The sequence below is a fragment of the Lissotriton vulgaris genome, chromosome 5 (assembly GCF_964263255.1).
Source record: "Lissotriton vulgaris chromosome 5, aLisVul1.2, whole genome shotgun sequence".
NCBI lineage: Eukaryota > Metazoa > Chordata > Amphibia > Caudata > Salamandridae > Lissotriton > Lissotriton vulgaris.
In genome coordinates this window covers 1929689816-1929707724 of record NC_141693.1, presented here as the reverse complement: position 1 = coordinate 1929707724, position 17909 = coordinate 1929689816, and the positions used below count along the sequence as shown (strand labels likewise).

The 17909-nt window shown below is 46.6% G+C and overlaps 2 long non-coding RNA genes across 2 annotated transcripts; both read right to left on the bottom strand.

The window, feature by feature from the left end:
• Positions 1 to 382: 382 nt before the first annotated feature.
• Positions 383 to 17333, bottom strand: LOC147717756 (uncharacterized). The gene is made up of 3 exons (XR_015296092.1): positions 17116 to 17333; positions 2726 to 2827; positions 383 to 1335 (listed from the first exon to the last, which is right to left on the bottom strand). It is a non-coding gene; the product is annotated as an uncharacterized LOC147717756 (long non-coding RNA).
• LOC147717757 (uncharacterized) lies at positions 6402 to 12358 on the bottom strand. Its single transcript, XR_015296093.1, has 3 exons — positions 11937 to 12358; positions 9516 to 10499; positions 6402 to 6926 (listed from the first exon to the last, which is right to left on the bottom strand). It is a non-coding gene; the product is annotated as an uncharacterized LOC147717757 (long non-coding RNA).
• Positions 17334 to 17909: the final 576 nt, after the last annotated feature.

Here is a 17909-nt window from a genome sequence, read left to right as displayed (position 1 = left end):
AACTCTTAGAAAGGTATCACCACAGAGATTTCCAGCTGCCATTATGCATACATTTGTAAATTAATGAATAGTTTTGAGTAGTGTGGGGGAACGTTTATTTTTCAAAGCAAAAGCCATGACTGGATAACTGTTTATTTAGGCGATATTTAATACATGCCTGTGGACGGGGGTACTAGCCCACGCCACCTCCACTGAATGGACCGTGGACCGCTCCCCTACAACGGGGTATCCGGCTCCCAGTACATGGAAGGCTGCGGACTTATTACTTGCGAAAGCACTCAATCTTTATAGCTAAAAACCCATTTTCTTCAAGGAACACCGACAAGTGTTATTAACTTTTTTTTTTACAGTCGGATATAACCAATGAAATAAGTCAATCACGTACCGCTTGTATATATATTTATTTTCCAGACATTTTGCTTTTACATTCATGTTACTGTCCACCATAGCAGGTTGCTTAAACGCATCTCTGGCCGACCCATTCCCCGCCGGACGGGAGTTCTGAGTAGACCTTCATTCTCTTGCCATGGGAACAGAAGAAGCTTCTGGAAACAGTTATGTCATGTAGTCTTCTTACCATGCACTCGGCAGCCATCACAAAATCTAGTCGCCTAACAGACACAGAAGAAAGACCAGAATGCACTAACAGGTCTGATGTAAACAGGAGTGTTGAGGTAATTACGGTGGCCATTTTGAACCTGAAAGTCTTAGCTGTTGCCGGAAATGCAAGCTCGTCTCTGAAAAACTCCATCAGAAACAATGCACCCAAGGGACACGAAATGATAATTACATCAGGTTTATGATAAAATATAAAGATATGGATCCTAGCACTTGCAACGGTCTCTTACGAAGCACCAAAGAAGCTACAAGTTTTGGTCATGATGTAGTAACCCAGTGCCTTGCCCCCGCCTCTCCTCAAGGAACGCCCCTAGGCCACCGTCACCAACACAACAACTAGAAACAAGGAAAACTCCAATCTTACTGCGGGGGAAATTAACTTTCTTTTTTAAAAATAAAATATTTAAAGTATAGATCTTTGCAAAACAGCCTTGAGTGAGCTCAGGAGATACATTTCACTGTGAAAGTCTATGCAGTTTCATTTCAAAAGGGCCACCCGAGGTCTTTTTTTTGCAGACAGTTGTCATTTAGATCTCGCTTCTGTGTCCATGTTGTGACCTATGTAGGCAGGGGTTGGAGGCTCTCCGGTGCATGACCTTTACCCTCAGGCTCCTCCGCCGCAACGCTGTACAGCCATTTCTGGAGGTGGACCAGGCTTGGGGTCGCACGACTCGAAACTTGAGGGGGCCGGTTGGTACTGTACATCTTTCTTGCTGCCTGTTGGAGATAAACAGGAGTGAGGCAACGGCTGTGCACGTATATGTAGACTGTTCTGCTATCTTTGCTTATCCCATTTCATAGAGCAGCCTAGCTATGAACACCCCGCTACCTCAAGTGTTTGCGAAACCACAGACTAGAGACCCCATCGTCCCCACTGAATTGAAGCCCAGACCATAAGGAGGCTAGTCGCAGGGTGTTCCAAATGTTGGCTGCCTCCGCTCCCATCAGACTTCACTGCATTCCAGCTCTGCCGGCTACCTACGAAGTTATTTCATAATGGTCCGGCAATGCCGCCATCCCCAAATTCTCCTAGTCAGGGGGAGGGGGTGTTCCCCGATTCTGACATGCTTACATGCAAATACAAGCATCCATACTTACGAACAGCAGATAATGGAGGCCATATATGCATATTTGTGCCCGCATCAACATTCTACATGCCCTCCATGCCTATCTTTGCGCTTACACTGCCACGTCTCTTCTGTGACTACCATAAGCATGGAGCTCAGTGTGTTTTTGCCGCTCCTGCTTCCAAAAAGTTCACCATTTAAGAGCTGCGAGCACAACTCGTTGACAGAGCCGCTGCCAAGGCGGGCCAGGAAAGAATTGTGTGATCACCTGAACAACTATGTATATCACAACTATGGGTAGACTTGTAGAGGCAGGGACAAGCTGGCTGGTGCCATAGTTACTGCATAGGTGTCCAGTTGGAGGTGGGAGACTGGAAGAGTGCCCTTCCTGGAGATACAGGGAAGGTGTCTCCTGAAAGTTAGCTCCAGGAACAAGACGTTGAACTCCATAAAATGCAGTGGCAAAAATATACGGGCAAGGTCCACAGAACGTAAAACTGTCCTGAAAGTCACGACTGTCTCTCACTAACTAGGAAATATGGCAACTCTGTAGAGGCTATGCAGACCTTTACTGTGGACACGAGGAATCAGGGGCCCTCTGTGTTAGGAGTCCACACTGTTTAGTACCTAAAGAGGATGCATTCATGTTCCAACAGGACTGTTTTTCTACACAGGCCACTGCGAATTGAATCTCTTGTAGGAGCTGGTATGAATGTACGGTGTGTACAGGCTTTAGGGTGCCGAGAGTGGAAGCCCTAATCGGTGGACCCTGCCCGCACACCTCTGAAATATAGCAAGTATGGGAAAAAGGAGTTCAGACTGAGGGTCCGACTTAGAATTAGGTGGTAACAAAAAATCCTGATTTTTGGAAGACGGTTAAAAGAAATCCAATGGTGTGATATCCTCCGGCAGAAGGAGAAACACTAAAAATTCACAAGCTGTACACTCCATTCAGGATATGTGTGTCACCTTCTACAGCCCATCTACGACCTCCCCTCCCCCGCCGCCACCCCTGCATGGTCTCAACCCGAAGTACTCACCTTTTGCAAGACTGCAAGTCCCCTTTATGGCCGGGGAGGCGGCCCCAGGCTCCTCCCCGCCGCGGATCGACGAGGCGATCTTACGTGCCACATATCGGCACGCTGTGAAAAGAAAGATATGCGAAAGATTACGAGTGCAGACAGGGGCCAGCAGGTTCACAGGTTATCAACTGCATACACTGTTCGTATTTATTTGCATTAAGCACGCATACATCCAGAGTCTACAATGCTAAACTTTTCTGACATTTTTAAGTGAGATACAAGTTTTAAAATGTACACATTTTAAATTTCAAGCAGGCCAGAGCCTTGAAGGCAAGCAAAACTGAGGGCTAGTGCAGGGTCACCAAGACCAGCATGTTGAGCCCCACTTGGGTCGATAGAAGAGGGTGATGTGGTTCCTGGTAGACCCCAATGAATAAATTTGAAATTCATAACAAATCTGGTAGTGCTAAAAACAGAAAAAAAAATGTTGAACCCAGGTTATGATGGAGTCATATTTATTCCATGTATGTTAGCTTACGTGCGATTGCCCTCGACTGCAGTCGCTTCCAGTTGCATTAGCTGGCCTCGGCGATGCTTGAGGCACCTTTCTTTGCTAGGTCTTCCTTTTTGTTAGCACCTCAAACTAACCTCTAAGGGTATTATTCATCAGACTTATGTGGCTTTTTGTTCCACACTCTACGTTGCACACGTGTCACATCCATTTAATTACCTTGCTGAATACCAAATACTGTACCTGATGGTTGGGTATTTTGAGTGATGGTTCACCTCAATACTTTAGGTGCCCTCCACCTCCCACCCTCTGCCGCTTCTATTTATACTCGTCTCGGAACTTCTTCCTCGAGGGGAAAAGTCCAACACATACAACTATCTACCTCTGCAGAGGACAACATTCTTTTTGTTCAAGAACATCACCCCACTGTTCCTGAAATAATCCATGAACTCCTCGCTCACTGTGCTGTATCTGGATGCAAGTTGGATCACAAGACTGAACTCATGACATTAGCCAACTACCGCTCTATGCATGAGATCACGAACACTGGCCTGGAAACAATACTCCATTGATATCTAAGCGCCCACTGATCAAAACAACTTGAGAACTGACTATATCAACCAGAAAACAAAATTACATAGTGTTTTTAGGAAACTTGAGAAGTGTCCCCCTCAATCTGATTTGAGGGGAGACAGTTTGGCACGATTAAGATGAAAAACATACCAATCTTTTTCTACCCCATCCATAGTCATTCCACCATACCGTTCCAGCCCCCTGCTCACTTTACAAAGACAGTAACAAACCTGAATTAAATTCACACAATCGCTTGAAGATGGTTGAAGAACACGAAGAATGGGATAAGAATGGTCTTTTCTAATGTGCCCTTTATTAAAAGACTTATTAAGGATACCAGGGCTTCTGCAGGAGTTGTTCTTTGAATGACTTTCTTGCCTCCTACTACCCCTGGGCCATGTTGTCTAACACACGCTTAGAATCTTTAGATGCACCAAATCTGCCTCAACACAGTCGCTACGTTTAATTGCCTGGAAAGATTCCCAAAATCGGTCTAACTCATTTTAAGACTTTGGCTCAGCTACAGCACTCTTGGAGCTGTTGGGTGATAGTGGGCAAAGTCATCATTAACATGCTATAACCTTGTTCACCCCTACCCGTACAACAGCTCCATACATGACCTGCGTAGCAGAGAGCTCTGACGTTACCATGAGAATAACCTATGTACGGAAGAACCAAGAAACGAGTACTGAGGCTTAATGGCGGAAGACCCTGTGTCTTCAGCACGGTTTTGAAAAATATATTTCTGAAAACTAACCAACTGCACCCAACCACTCCAACATGATTACATCTGTACTACTACCTGTCAAGAGGGACAACCCTCTCCGATGTCTACTGTGCCATGGGAGTCTCATCGGAAATAGTATAGCCGCTTGTGAGGCACGGGGGGCCTTACTGCACTGGCCCTGTCTGCGACTAAGAACTTTAGCTGAGGGAGGCAGACTTCTCATCAGCTCCACTGTAGATTATGCATCATTAGGGTGAAAAAAAAAAAAAAAGATATTCCAGGTTCTAAATCCCTTCTTTCCTCACTCACGTACTCCAGGACTCACATCCTTTAGCCTGCGCTCTGATTTTAATTCAAAAACTTCCAATTGCCTCAGTAGTTGCTGTGGCAAATTTAACAGTTTTTGAGGACTCTTCAGTTTTAGCGTATTGTTCATTTCTTTTCATCAAAAGCACAACAATAAAAAGAAGAAGGATGGCTCTGTTGCAAAAGCCATTCTCGCTGTCGCAATCAGGTTCGTGGTGGAAGAGAATGGTCAAAGTTTTCGCAGGGCTGCAATCTGCTATGACTCAGCCCTGGATTGCCCAGAAGGTCGGTCCTTTCTCTAGGCTGGGTAGCAAGCTGCTAGGGTGATGCAACTAGCCAGACTAACACCTAGTACTTTCACCCTGCTTTGGCTTCTTTTATTGCCAGTCAGCTTCAGAAGGACTAACTTATCCGCCTTGATTGCTATGCAAATTCTGACCATAGACGAATTCATTCCTATATCTTCTTTGAAGTCTGCTTTACAAGGTTGGGGGAAAAAACTAAACGGAGCAAATGACTTACACCCCAATCCAAGATGGCTTCCTTGTACTCTGAGATTACTGCTTTTTTTCTGGTCACGTGACTTAAGCCAGCTGCGATCACTCTGTAGTGCATCACAATTGTGCTGTTGATCTTCCTACTAGCTCTAAAAAAGTTTGTGTTTTTTTCACCTGAATTCTTTGCATCTACTTTTGGCCTGTTGTCCTCTGGAGGTTTGTTTGCTCCGTTTCTGGTTTCCAGATTCCCCCCCCCCCCCCCCCCCCCCCCCCCCTTCAAGAAATCCTAGGAAATACAGATTGCGGCTCTCCAGTCACCATTATGGCGCCTGATATAGAGGGAGGCGGTGGCAGGCTTTATCTGTGTCGGAAGAAGGTAAGACTCGAAGTGCTGGATCAGCCTGCCCTTGACACTGGCCCATGGGAAGAAATGGTGGCCACTCCCAACTGACAACAACAATCTCCATCAGTGTGGAGGCGAAAGGTGAAACATTTCTACTTCATCTACAGACCATTAGCTTTAAAATAGTTAAAGGGAAGACAAACTGCAGGCATTTAGCGTGAAAATTGTTTTACATTCAATAACGTTTCACTACACTTGATAGGGTCATACATGTCAAGTGGAGCTGCATCCCAACCCTGCTGAATTATTAACTTTAACCTGGTGTTCCTGAACTTTAAACGAGAATAATTAGCAATGCATTCCCACAGGTGCTGGGATATGGCGGTACTGGGAAAGGAGGAATGAATCTACTTGCACGGATAAACTAAAAACATGCTGCACCACATTTTTAAATGGAAAACAGCCCAACCGAAAAAAAGAATAATTTCACCACGCAGTTTCATGTTCATATTGTTGCCTTCTAAAGTGTGGTTTGGGCCTTAAATACCCCAAAAATGCAGAGCAAATTAAAAAGGAGGTAAATGTGTTACTTTTCTAGAATTTCGCTCCGAATTTCTTCTATTGATTTTGCACACAATAGCTTTTTGGCACAAATGTCCATTATTTGCCCCACAGCATCCAAAAGTGGCACTGTGTTGAATAATTTTAATCAATAAGTATTCATTTGTATTTTTTTTACTATAGGGCTTGCAAGTCTCCTTAAGGTCACTTTAACAAGTGGTTCCTGGCGTGGCCCTAAATTAGTTTCCAGCCACTGACACATTAGGCGAACTATGCAGTTGACATGCACCCCCCTTTTTTTTTTACATTAACTTATTTTTTCCTACATAGATTTACACCCTAGGCGGTTGTCTAGTTCACCAATATAAACAGGCCTACTCTGGATGGTTTGATTCACAGGCAAGTCGAGAATTGGGTTAGTTTGTAAATTGGATCTCTGCGTCCTTGTGGCACCAGGATTCTCCTGGCGAAAGTGAAGAGATGTGCAGCTCAGGAGTTAGTTTGAAGGGTGCAAGATGTCGTAGATAGCCCAGTCCTGCTGTGAGGCCGGTCCTTCAGGTGGTCTCCGGCCACATTAAGCCTCGTGTCCCAATGTCAGGCTGTGCACCCACCCAGCGGGTCAGCAAAGAGAGTGGTCTTGTTTTGCTCATGTGGGGGCTGTCTTAGAAAGTTTTATGCGATCATCAAATCAAGACCTTAGACTATTTTATTTATATATTTATGAGACTTATAAAGCGCGAACAAATGCCCAAGGGCGCCTCGGCTCTGTGGACGTGGCAGAAAAGAGGAGTAGAAAGTTATTGATTAAACAGCCATGTCTTTATTTTTCTCCTGAAGATGGTTAAGGTAGGGCATGATCTGATGTCAATGTCTAAGGAGTTCCAGAGTTTGGCGGTTGAGACAATGAATCGTCGATCGCCCCAGGAGGCTGTTTTAGTTCGTGGCACTGCCATTAGGAGAGCGTTCGTAGAACGCAGAGATCTGTTGGGAGCATAGAATGCAAGGGAGTTGAGAAGAAAGCGGGGTCCTTGTTTGCGAGAGGCTTTATAGGCCATACAAAGGGCTTTGAACTTTATTCGGTTGACCGTGAGCCAATGATAGCCTTTGATGACTTGGGCAATGGATTTAAACTTTGGAGTGCCCAAGAGCATTCTTGCCGCTGCATTCTGCACAGACTGCAACTTGTTGATGATTTTATGCTGGGCATTGGCCAGGAGTCCATTGCAGTAATCCAAGGAGGATATGACGAAAGCTGTGACCAATGTTTTACCTGAATTAGGGGGAAGAAAAGGGAGAATCTTTTTAATGGATTTAAGTTTAAAGAAGGATGTTGACACAATGGAATTTGCGTGAGCAGCAAATGTTAGCTTATCGTCTAAGAGGACTCCCAGATTTTTTACCTTTGTAACTGGGTGGGGCGGGGGGCCTAGTTCACTGGGCCACCAGGATCCTGGCTAGGCAGGGCTGAGCTTGCCGAATGTCATTACTTCCGTTTTATCGGAATGTAGCTAGAGGCAATTTGTGGCCATCCAGTTACTGATGGCCAGCATGCCATGTTGGAAGTTAGCCGCTATTTTCTCTCTATTGTCTTTTATGGCCAGAACCAGTTGGGTGTCATCAGCTTATTAAGTTAGGCTCATCCCCCAGTTCTTGATGACTCTTGCCAGGTCTAGATATTAAATAGCGTGGGACTGAGGGATGAGCATTGAGGGACTCCACAGGGTAATGTCATCTGGGAAGAGCTGAAATTGCCCAGTTGAACCGTCTGGGTGTGATTGGAGAGAAAAGAAGCGAGAAGATCTTTGGCTTCAGCCTGGATGCCTATAGCCTTAACACGGTCGATCAGAATGTTATGATCGACTTTGTCAAAGGCAGCGGTCAGATCTAACAGGATGAGCACTGACGCTCCTCCTTGATCGAGAATGGTTCTTATCTCATCGGTGGCTTTGATGAGTGCCATCTCGGAGCTGTGATATTTACGAAAGCCAAACTGGGTGTTATCCAGTAGGAAATGGTCTTCGATATAATGGGAGATTTGAGTGTTCATCAATTTTTCTACTAGTTTGGCAGCAAATGGCAGACTGGCAATTGGTCTATCATTTTTTGTGTCTTCAGCATCAAGATGTGTTTTTTTCAGAAGAGGTTTGAGGGGGGTATCTTTCCAGATGGTGGGGTAGACTCCAGTACAGAACATGGAATTAAAGATTTCTGTAAGTGGGTGGACTACGATATCAGCTACTGGGAGAAGTATGGCAGGTGGGCAGGGGTAGTTTGCAGAGCCCGATTTGATGGTAATCATTGCATTAGTTACAGAAATAACGTTAGTTTTTTAAAACTGCCTAAACTCGGATTGGGGTTTGCTGGGGGAGAGGGTCTTCTTTGGTTCGGTCGGAGAAATTGGTGCAAATGTTATTGACTTGGTCAAAGAAATAGCTGGCGAGGTTATTACAGAAAGCTTGCGATGGTGTGGGGAATCGATTGAGGGGGTAGATGTGAAAGTTTGGATACAACCTGATAGAGTTGTTTGTTAGAGTTTTTGGCTTGCTCGATCTGGGAGGAGTAGCAATGACTTTTTGCTTGAAGGATCATGGTTTTATATATAGTGAGTTCATTGCTGTAGTGCCACTTCTCTTTGGAGGAATAGGTCTTTCTCCAGTCTCGGTTTCTGCAGTCTGAGAGCATTATTAAACCAGGGTGCAGAGGGGGAGCTACGATTTTTAGAAATAGATTTTATGGAAACTAATTTATTCATGGCCGTAGTGAGCCAGTGGGTATATTCTTCAGCTGCAGTGTTAGGGTCGTTAGCAATGTCTGGTTGCAAGAGGGGCAGGGTTTCCATAAGTTGTTGGTTGTCAAGATCTTTCCAAGATTTAAACGTACCGGAAGCGCGAGTCGTAGCGCCTACAAGTGGGGGAGAGTCCGATGAAATTTCAAACATCACTGCATGATGGTCTGACCATGCAAGGGGCAGGACCTCTATTATCTTGATGTTTTTGTCATTAAAAAATAGACCATCTAATGTATGCCCGGCTTCATGGGGACTGTTGGAGACCAGTTGAGTGAGACCCAAGGAGTTTAGATCTGAGATAAGAGTGGTGGTATCTCAGTGTTCAAGATTTTCTTATGGGAAATTTAAATCGCCTAGAACGGTCGTGGAATTGTCTGTGGCTAAAGATTCCACCATGTCAACAAAAGTGGCTAAGAATTGTGCTTTGCTACCCGGTGGGCGGTAGAGAAGAATGCCTTTGAAGCGTTGAGACGGGCCTGGGGCAATGGAGAATTGTATGTACTATATTTTGGCGGCTGGCTGTCTATGGTCACAACTGCTGCCGCGAGTCACAGGTTAGCCCGAGTTGCTCTGCTTTAGGCAGGACCTGAAGTGTAAGAGGTTGGCTTGAGATCACTGTGTCACAACCAGGGCACGAGTCCCAAAAATAGAAGTGGGGGGACGCTGACGTCACGAAAGGTGGCTTGCACCATCAGACTCATTGCCTCCCCTCAGAAGCGATTGCATCAGAGAAGCCAGCGCGTGAGCAGCGTTCTGAATGGGCTCCAATCTCAGAGAGGCCAAAGAGGGAATGTGTGGCTCCAGTTATCGAGCTCCCGTTAAAATAAGTGAGGGGACGCCGTCCACCCACGTGGTACCCCGACTCGAGCCCTGGTCAAACACCATGCTTCCGTCACATCCCCTTTGGTTTGGGTGATTCTCTGCGAGGTTCCTTTCCTGAGGATTCTGGCTTGAATAGACTAGTTCTCCTGGGTGAACTTCTATTTGTGTTTGCTAAATTTCACGTTTCCAACTGAAACTGGTTGGTTCTCAAAATATCTTGTGGGAACAAGATAACAGCGACCTAGAGGGACTTTGTTCTTGAATCACTCGCCTAAAGATCTCATGTGACGTCAGGGTACACAAACGTCACGAGAGATATTGGCAAACCACACTTATCAAGATGTGTAATTTTTGCGAAAGTAAAAATGCAGACTAGCGCGATAGTTCAGGCCTTTGCGCCAACCTGCTGTGTGCACGCAATGTTAAATCCATCTGTGGCCTCTACAAACAGCATGTAAATGGCTCTCGAAGCCTTGTATTTATTTTTGTTTTGTCCGTAACCCCCATCTGCCCGTTTAGTTTTAGGCCCAGTTAACGGGGTGGCTTGTGTGGGACAATTTGCAACCATCTCGCTGGTTTGGGGGTGCCGTGGAAAGACATGAAAGGGATAAGACCACATCAGGCATTTGGGGGTGCACCAGTGAGGTCAGGGTTGCAAAAATACCTAGCTTTTTCTTTGTGCTGTGTCTAACGCATTGGGCTGGTGGAAGCAGAGAGATGACTATTAAAAAATCCTACTAACATGGACGGAATGCAGAACAAATCAAAACATTAACCTCCAGTCAAGAGATCTAGGCCATATTTTTTTGTTTGCCCACCATGCCACCCCAGTTTAGACCCAGCCATATGCAAGTCAGTCCCTGTGCCTCATGGGAACAGTCCAGCCCGAACTGCCATGACAGGTCCTCCCTGGACCGGAAACAAGCTTCATGGGACTGGTTTTGGGGCATCACCCCTCATCAGCCAGGCTAGCTTGAATCTAGTGGGCACAGTGAGCCCTGGACCCACGCCTGGGTATACCCGGCGCACTTAGGGCGAGAAAGCAAAATACACAAATGATGGACGGAACGCAGAACAAATCAAAACATTCACTCCCAGTCAAGAACTGTGTTAAATGTTTTAAATCGGTTCGAAACGCTGGATGAACATTAAGGGTTACATGTGTTTCTCTGGCCTGGTTCAACTTGCACTCAGCGACGTATTGTGAGCGGGCGGACAAAGAACTGTGTCATACTGCGTGGTTACCTTAATCTCACACTGCAAACTCTTGAACAAGCCTCAAGGCACTGCCGCCACCTGCCTTTGCACAAGAAGAAACGGGGGTCGTTCAGGTACAGAGGAGGAAAACTAACGCTGGAAGTTACAAGTCTATACAAATTCCAGCTAAGCGCGCCGCCGCAGCAAGTGCATTAACCCAATGAGCAACCTTTACTGCGATGACTTGGCAGATTTGACGAGTGCTTCCGGTAAGCAGGTGCTTCGACGCCTGGGGCCCCGTGGGGCTGACAATCCGCGCGCTGCACGCTCGCCTTTGTTTCATCTGCTAATGGCATAAAGGAAGCTATGGAAACTCGAGGCTCATCTTCCCAATTAAGTCAGGAGTGTCTCTGAGGTGTTGACGGATTCTTTTGGGGAGTAATGCGGCGAGCGTTTCTAGGCAGCCCTACGAAACATACGTGCATGGGATAAATGCTGTTAGGGATCCGAGATTCATCGCCTCGTGAAATCAGGGGTTTCTGTAGGATTGAAGGATCCATTTCCTAATGGGTTAAAGGGGCATCCCCCCCCCCCGTGGAATGGAAGCGGCCTCTGGGAATACCATCTATTGTGTAAAGGGGGTTCAGGGAATTCCTCTCCACATGAAGTCAATGGTTTCTACAGACAAGGTTTCTCTCGAAGCCTTGTATTTATTTTTGTTTTGTCCGTAACCCCCATCTGCCCGTTTAGTTTTAGGCCCAGTTACATTTTACTGGAGGGGTGGCTTGTGTGGGACAATTTGCAACCATCCCGCTGTTTTGGGGGTGCCATGGAAGACATGAAAGGGATGAGACCACATCAGGCATTTGGAGGTGCACCAGTGAGATCAGGGTTGTAAAAATACCTAGCTTTTTCTTTGTGCTGTGTCTAACGTATTGGGCTGGTGGCAGCAGAGAGATGACTATTAAAAAATCCTACATACATGGACGGAATGCAGAACAAATCAAAACATTCACCTCCAGTCAAGAGATCTAGGCCATATTTCTTTTTGCCCACCATGCCGCCACCCCAGTTTCATCCCAGCCATATGCAAGTCAGTCCCTGTGCCTCATGGGAACAGTCCAGCCCGGGGGATTCGTGGCCTTGCCAGGTAAAAAGGAGAGAGAGGGACTCCTGGGTCAAGAAGACACTTGTTTCTCCAGGACTGAAGAATTCATCTTCTTATGGATCAAAGTAAACCTTTATGAGGCAACTGTGATGTTAATGTATTGTACAGGATACACCCCCCCCCCTTGAAGTCAGTGCTACCAGGGCTGAATGATAAACCTCCCTCAAGAGTCAGTCAGTCAGGATATCTTTATTCGACTTATTACAAGTCATACAAAGAAACATAAACAATAAACAATAAAACATAACATAGGATACATATGCCCATACATACATAGCCCAGCATTTTCATAAAAGTCATTAAAACTACAGATAAAAGTTAAATACTATACAAATGTAAAGACTATACAAGTTCATTCATTAGAAGCAAAAGTAATTCTGATAAAAACCCTTAAAAATTACTAAGGCGAGTTTTGACCGACAGCTTTTGCCCTAGCTGCGGCAACTAAGAAATTCGCGATGCAAAAGGTAGTGCGGGGATTTGACAAAAGCTGTAAATAAAGCAAGGCTGGACGAACCTGAGTGAAGCCCGCTTCTTTCAGGACAGGGAGTAGGTATTTTTTCCTCTGCTCCTGAAAAAAGCTGCAAAACATGACGAAGTGCAGTGTGTCTTGCACCGAGAAGTCGTCGCATCTACAGGGTGGGGCTTCGTCTGGCTTCTGCCATCCCTTATATGAACCAAGATGGTAGTGTATCAGGTTGAACCTGAACTTGGTTAGCAGAAACCTATGGTAGGGAACGGTTACAAAAATAAGATAAGGTGCAATTGAAGGGGCGCTAACCAAAAGGTTATGAGACCTGACTGATGGCTTCAATAATTCTGCATCCTCACGATGCGCTTCCTTCCTATACATAAATGCCTTTTTTATGTGACCTATATCTTCAACCCTGATTTTGTCTGGGCATAGAAAGAGCTCAGGGCGGCCCAGGTTGGTAAAAGATTTAATTAGGTATGCCATCCATGGGATACTTCTATGTTTATCTAACGATAAAACATCCTTCAGGATTGTATGGTTTAGTGGGAGGTCTTCGTTTAGCCATAGTTTCAACCATAGAATCAGGGGTGCTAAACTCAGTAGGTCTGACAGATATGGTAGGCCCACCTCTTGATGGATTGAGTAGGTTGGGGTAGACTGAGGTACAGATAGAAGGGATCTAATAAATCTGTTTTCCGCTCTCTGGATAGGGTCAAGGTTAGCATAGCCCCACAAAGGAGAACCGTAAAGTGCAATAGCCACTGGCTTGCTCTTATAGATCTTTAGAAGGGCTTCCATGGGCCGGGCTCCCAGCTTGCCTGCAAAACCAAGGATCGCTGAGGAGGATCTAATTACCGCCAACTTTTTGGCTCTTATCTGTGGTCCCCATGTTCCCTTTTGATCAAATAAAACACCCAAGTAGGGGAATGTCGTTACCATTGAGACGGGGACCCCACTACAAAAGAAAGATTCGTGCCTTTTTTTGGTGCACTCGCGCCCCATTACCATAGTGTGCGATTTTGATACATTCACCTTCAAGTCCAAATTATTCATGAAAATGCCAAATGCGTCCAAAAGAGTCTGGAGGCCAACACCAGTTCGAGCAATCAGCACGGCGTCGTCAGCGTACAGGAGTGCCGGGATTTGCACATCCCCTGCACGTGGGACGTCCGCATTCAGGCCACGCAGATGTGCCCCCAAGCCGTTGATATAGATGGTAAAAAGCGTGGGGGCTAAGATGCAGCCTTGACGTACCCCCTTTAAGGATTTAAATAATGGGGTACATCTGCCATTGTTTGACACTCGGACTGCTGCGAAGAGCTCCTGATGCATAGTGGCCATGAACGAGACCAAGGCTTCTTCGATGCCCAGCTCCAACAGGATCGCCCACAATTTTGATCTGTTAACAAGATCGAACGCCGATGAAAGGTCCATAAAGGCAAGAAACACAGACCCCTCCTTGGCTACAGTATACTTGGAAATGAGGAGATGCAAGTTAGTACATTGTTCAATGGTACCCTTTCTCTCTCTAAAACCGTATTGCAAGTCAGATAGGCCTCCACGGTCCTCGATGTTCTCCCTCAATCTGGCTAACAGAACTCTGCCCAATATTTTTATAGTCGAGTCCAGTAGAGATATGGGCCTGTAAAATGCGGGGTCGTCCCTGCGCCCTTTGTTTTTGAAGATGGGGACGATCGTGGATATGGCCCATGTGGCAGGCGCCGGGTTGCCGTTCACTGCATTAAACAAATTTGCCATAACCTCGGCCCATAGTTTGGGAGAGAACATGAAGAAGTCAGCCGGGACCCCATCCGGACCAGGTGCTTTGTGTTTAGTGGTTGCCAGGAGTGCTTTTTCAACTTCTTGCGAGTTGAAGATAATGGGGTGTACGTTTTTACTAGACAGCTGACCCCTATTTCTGCCTTCGTCATCGTCTCCCCCATATACATTTTTGAAAAAGGACAACCATGTTTCATCAGCGATCACACAGTCCATGGGTGCGTTGTTATCTTCCGCAAATAGCGGTTGCCTTAAGATCTCCCAAAATCTCCTACTGTCCTTTAGTACAGCCGCGGAAAGGAGATTATCCCAGGTTTCGCGTTTGATTGCGTCTTTGCGGTTTTTTGTGGCCGCTTTGTAGATCTTCCTTTTACTAGAGATTTCAACTCTATCCCTGGGTACAAATTTTAGTGCCGCTAGCAGTTCTCTGTGTGCTTTCGAGCATTCATGATCAAACCAGCGCTTGTGACCTTGTGCTCCCGGGGTGGGTTTAACCAAGAGATCCTTAGAGACTTGGGCGCAGATTGCCTCATATGCTGCGACTATGGTGTGCCCTTGTGTATCCGGGTTTCTACAAAGCTCAACTTGGGCTTTAATTTTAGGGAAGCATTTTTTATAGAAATTGTCCGGTATCACTTTAGCCCACTTCACTCGTCTGTTTTGATCAGCGGTCCTCAAAGGATGTGCCACTTTCTCCATTGCTGGGGGTGCCCCCATGTAGGCACCCCAGGCCACTTCAAGAAGAACTGGGTTGTGATCGCTGAAGTGAGTGGGTACGGTGCAATAGGCCATAGTCCAGCTTAGCTTAGCTCCCTCAAGAGTAAAGGGGGTCTCTGGGACTCGCCCCACATGGAGCACATAGAAGCTTGCTGAAGGGAAACGTGTAGATGGCGTGAAGGCGATTTCTAGGAATCCGGGGTTCATCGCCACCTGAAGTCAAGGGTTTCTCTGTAAATTAGATATTCCATTTTATGGCGTAGATGGAGACTCTCTGAAGCCAGGACTCGTCCCCACATGGATTCATGGTTAACGCGCACCCCGCCCGAGTATCAAGGCCTCACCTCCTCGCGGAGTGGCATCTCTAGGAAACACCTCTGGGCCAAGAGACGTTTCTGAAAGTCTAAAACTCTCTTCTCGTGCAGTGCAGGCAGGGTCTAGGGATACTCTTCCCAGGAAATACAGTGCATTCCAAGAATCAAGGCGTCCTTCGTAACCAGTAACGGAGTCCGCCCCATCCTACCAGCATTAAGACACGCCCACCTCTGCGCAATGACTGAGCGCACACGACTCATCCGGGAAAAGGCCCTGCTGAGCCAGGCATTATTAAATATATATATATATCCAGAGCCTGGCGGCCATTGCAGATACACTTCAGATTGCTGTTAACACCAGCACTGGCATACGGAAACGAATAGACGTACATTGCGACTGTAAAGACAATGTAGTGGTTTATGCCTGCTCGTGCATTGTTCTCGGATCTCTAGATTGGCAGATTTGTTTGTGAGACAAGGATAAAGTGATTGCTCAGGGTCACACGGTGCTAGTGATTGGTGCTAGTGAGTGCTCAGGGTCACACGGCGCTGCGAAGTCAAGTGTGAACAAATATATTTGAACCAAAATCTCCCGCTTCCACTGCCGACAGGCTCGCCTCTACCAACCAGTCCCATCCGTGAAGCACCTCCAGGCGCTGGAACATGAACAGACATCTCTCCAAAAGGAAGGCTACTCGCTCAAAGCCCCAATTTACAAACCTCTCCATATCTCAGACAGACAGTCTCCACAGCCTCCAACCTCAAAGTGAATACACCCCGGTATCACTTCTGTTCACTGCACAGCCCCGTCCCCGTGCTGATAGCATAATCAAGCAGCCCGCTATTACAACACCCACGGGTGCATTCACTGTGATTGTTGCATACACTCGTCGAGGTAAACAACTCCAGGAAGCCGATCCGGTTTACTGCTCACATTTAATGGCAGTGTCGCGTGATCCCAAATCCGGGGCGGTGGGATCGGGCTATAGATTTCAGATGCGCCTAGAGTCGATTCGATACATACTCTGAGCTACATGAGAAGGCAATCGAGTAACCGCTCAAATGTTTTTGACCCCAGTACCTGTGGGGTGTCATCCATGGAAGAGGCTACTCAAAAGCCCCATACTGTTTCCTCACCGGTTCCCAGTGCTCTACGAGGGCCAGCATACGAAGAAAAATATAGCGCCTTGTGAGAGATCAGAGCCCCATTTTAGGAATGACACCACACTGAGTTGCTTTTATGACCACTAGAGTATACACTGGATTTCTATAGCAACAGCATTAACCCACTGAGCTAGATCACTGGCATCTGACGCTCAATAGAGTGCACAAAGACCTACCACCAGCGGACTTGTCTGAATGGGGCAGAACCAGTGACGTGCAGGGGTTTTTCTCTTATTCTCCTTTTTCGCAACCCACCCAACACTCTGCAGCAGGCGCATTATCCTACTTGGCGGTCTTGACGGAACCCACTGACCTGCGGACTACATCGAGCGATCTGTGAAGCCGGAACAGGCCTCACCTGCCTGCAGGTTGTAAACAGCACGTGCCTTAACCTGCCCTCTATAGTTTACGAACCCGTTGAGCTGCCTCGCGGGCGGCCTACCATGGGATTCCAGCCCTTCCTTACCGCCGATGAGGAGTCACACCATGCTCGCGTCCGGTCCCCGGATCGGTGTCTGTCTCTGTCTTGGTGTCTGTCTCTGTCTTGGTGTCTGTCTCTGGCTCGGTGCCTGGCTCCTGTCTGTCCAGCGCCGCGCCCTGTGTGTATCCCGGTTACACAAGGAGGCTCTGGTTATGTATCCTCCAGCCCGTGACGTCAGCGTGTACTCTCGGAGCATGCGCAGTGCTGCTCCTCAGCCCGCTTCCTGCTTCTCGTTACGTGTTTTTGTTCTGCTGCATTTCTGCAACGTACAGGTCATTAGACTTTTTTTCACAATCTTTTTTATGAAACTTTTTTCTCGGCATACCAACACCATTTTAAACATAGGCCATGACCGATATTGGCAGTACACGTTGATAATTAGAATATTAGAAGTGCACGTTGATAATTGACAGGGACAATTGGACACTCAGGAAAGGCACAATTCCATAATGTGAACATAATGCAGTACATTTTAGTTTCTTAGTTCACATATATTACGGACCCCACTACTACGCCTCTCACAGGCCACATGACGTCTTCCGTTTTTTAGGGCACCCCCTGCTCTGATAAATCACTCTTTCGGCTTGTTGACACCATATGAGGTCGGTTTTGCAATCGCCACCCTGGGAGGAGGGGTCGGCTCCCCACACCCTTGCTATGTTCGGTTTCACAACCTCGACGCCAGCATCAGCCATATCTAGAGATAATTAGGCCATCTCTTGTGTCATCAATTCAATCTTTATTTCGACGCTCAAGCATCATAAATGAACATAACAATT